At 40.2% G+C, this 3,395-nt stretch overlaps 1 long non-coding RNA gene across 1 annotated transcript in view; it reads left to right on the top strand.

Annotated features, from left to right (window-relative positions):
* Nucleotides 1-3,395, top strand: part of LOC108312888 — a 313,138-nt gene that overhangs the window by 236,282 nt on the left and 73,461 nt on the right. The window lies entirely within an intron of this gene.

The following is a 3,395-nucleotide window of genomic DNA, read 5'->3' as shown; positions in this document are numbered from 1 at the left end:
CCTCCTGGATTCAAATGATTCTCCTGCCTCAGCCTCCCAAGTATCTGGGATTACAGGTACCCACCACCATGCCCAGCTAATATATATACTTTTATTTTTAACATATATTTTTTGTATTTTTAGTAGCGATGGGGTTTCATCCTGTTGGCCAGGCTGCTCTTGAACTCCTGACCTCGTGACTGACCTACTTCGGGTCTCCCAAAGTACTGGGATTATAGGCTTGCACTGCTGTCACTAATTTGTTTGAACATCACCTAATCTGTTGAGGGCTGAAATCAAACAAAAAGGTGAAGGAAGGGCAAATTCACTCCTTCCTTTAGCTGAGACATCTATCTCCTGCCCATAGGTATTAGAGCTATGGTTCTTGAGCATTTGGACTCTGGGACTTATCCTGGAAGTACCCCTGGTTCTCAGGTCTTTAGCCTCAGATTGGGAGTTACATTGTCAACTCCCCTAGTTCTCAGACCTTTGGACTCAGATTAAACCATACACTAATGGTTTTCCTGAGTCTCCAGTTTGCAGACAGCACATTGTGGGGCTGCTTGGCCTCCATAGTTGCCAGTTTTCATAATAATTTCTCTATATATGTATATATGTACACATGCATGTATTTATATACAAACACACATATATAAAACTCACAGGTATATTATTGATTCTGCTTTCCTGAAGAACCCTGAATAATAATTCCACAAGTCTGAACTATCTAGCTGAGCTTTTTCTGAATTCCTGACTCACAGAAACCATGTCAGAAAACAAAATGATTTTTGCTGTTTAAAATTTAGGGGCCATTTGTTATCCAGCAATAAGAATTGGGACAGAATTTCATATTTGAAAGTGGAGTTCTGAAACAAAAACCCCTAAATCTTGTGGCGATAGATTTGTGACAAATTGCCAGTAGACATTGGAAGGGTGTCAAGACTGTTAGGAAGCCGACAGGACTTTGGAGAGGGTGTTAGTGCAAGCCAAAGGGTTATTTTCACCATTCCTTGTGCTGCTTCCTGCTCCTTTGTGCATGTCTGGAATCCCTGCTATGAAAAAGCAACTTGAGACTCCAAGAAAGAAGTCAAGATCGATAATCATAATCCTATTAATTAGAAGGTGCCTGGGCTACATAGCTCTATAGTGAAATGTAAGATTGGATGGCACATACCACTTAGTAAATGAATGAAAGACTATTGTGAATGACAGGATTTGCCAATGAAGCAGCTCAGAATCCATTTCAAAAGGAAGATGATCAGCCTAACTCTGCAACATCTGCACAGTTAGAAATAGAGAAAGATGATTCAAATGGTATACTCAGCAGTAGATAGAGGCATCCACTAAAAAGAAAACCTGCTACTTTATTTCAAAAATGCATTCCCACAGCCTAAAACATACTTGAATGTTTTGGTGCCTACACATTCTGGCTACAGAATTATATTTTATCTTATTTTATTTTAATTCCACCCCTATTTTGTATATATTAGTAGAACTAGTGAATGAATCCAGGGATATTGCATCTTTAGGAAACTAATGGTCAATTGTGTGTTTTGATCAATATCCAATAGGGATTGAATGAAAAAAATGATTTTATGAAATATCTCTTTATTCTTTAGTGGCCTGTTCATTCAGTTTTTATCTTAACATTGCCGTGAGTTATTTTGCTTTCCTTATTTAACAGCTAACAGCAATGGCAGCAAAACTTTTGCTTACCTCATTTCATTAGAGAATTTCAGTGTTACCCATTTTTCATTTCTTTGTGTAGATACCTAATACCCGGAAGACAATCTACTTTTAAGAAACAGATTACTTTCAATATTTTGCTACAAGCCAGCCACGTTTTGTTTCAATAAACTTGTTTTACAATTTTAATTTTAAAATTAAGATGTTGACTTAAATTAGCTGGTTGCATTTTAGTGTCACTGCCCTGAAGGGCTACTGACCTCCTAGGGCGCAGGGCCCAGGACACTTTGTACTCAGCAGCAACGTGCTTTGGGTGAGGGCTCTGTCTGATTTTTCATTCAGGGCTCTCTTCTTCTGTATGTTTGAGTTTAAGACCACTTCTAACTCTGTACCCTGCAATTCTCTGTCTTTTCATTCAGCATCTAGGATGTGCCACTTCGTTTTCATTAAGACCAATTTGACTTGACCCATTTTAGGTGGAACTTTTCCTAAAATTTTAATACAATTATTTTAATGGCAAGTTGGTGGTAGAGGTGGGGTGATAGTCTCCTTTTCTCAGTTCTGAAATGATGGCCTAAGACAAACTTTTAAGGCCATTTAGGAGGAAGTTTTAAAAAACATTATTCCTTCTCTAGGATTTACATAGTCTTTAGAGAGGCCCCAGCCATCCTGTCAGTCTTTTTCTTTCCAAGAATTGCCATTAGTAGGAAGATCATTTTCCTCTGAATTAAGTGCCAAACCCACAGAAGCCTGTTATGGACCATGGAATGGTCTCAAGAGTTAGCTACTGCTGAAAACCACAAACTTTTCTGGAATGATGAAACTCAGTTTTCAAATTAATAGACTTATTCAACAGAAACATTCACAGGGAATACACCAAATGCACAAAATTTTTACATTTCTTTTCCAGTGAGATTATCCTTTTTATGTCCCAATTAAATACATTTTCAATTTGATCATGGCTAGTCTGGTCTAAGCAGGTACTTCCGACATTTTGGCTACAAGGGAGGGAAAAAGAGTGTGCATGTAATTTTTCTCCTTTGTTTTGTGTTCACCCTTATCTAAGGTTTTAAATCCCTTGGTGAAGGTAGAGGAAGTGCTTTTTTGAGTTAACTCTTTTTTCATGTCCAGCATCAAAGTATTTTCTATCTCAAATATCTCTCACCAAGGATATTTGACATCCAGAATCAGCCCCCTCAGTTGGGTGGCCAAATGTTTTTCTCATCTGTGCCTATTAGGAGTCAGAGTTTTTGTGCGCATTTTCACTTTGACACCCACGTATGTGGCCATTAGGAGAGTTCAGATGATCGCTCTGATACAGGTAAAGGACAGAAAATTCTTTATCAATTGTAAGCAAAGAGCTTAAGAATTTAATTGCATGGGAGAGGATCCAAGATGGCCATTTAGGAACAGCTCAGGATTGCAGCTCCCAGTGAAAGCACGGAGGGTGAGTGGACGCCGCATTTTTATTGCCCACAGACTAGGAAATTCCCAGGAGGAGGAGCTCCACAGGTCACCAGTGCGGCTGTTTCGGCCAGCGCGGCTGTGCCGGCTGGCGCCGCTGCTTTGCACCCCGCGGCTGCTTTGTCGGCACCCCAGAGCAGCGGTTCTCCGTAAAAAATACACCGGTCCGGGTGCCCTTTTGGCTGGCGATTGGAGCCACGGGAAGTCGCCCATTCGTCTGTTTAAAAAGGGGACTGAGCAGGGAACCAGGACAGTAGATTCCAGGG

This window comes from Cebus imitator, unplaced genomic scaffold (assembly GCF_001604975.1).
Source record: "Cebus imitator isolate Cc_AM_T3 unplaced genomic scaffold, Cebus_imitator-1.0 Scaffold130, whole genome shotgun sequence".
Lineage (NCBI taxonomy): Eukaryota > Metazoa > Chordata > Mammalia > Primates > Cebidae > Cebus > Cebus imitator.
This window is presented reverse-complemented; position numbering and strand designations above follow the sequence as displayed.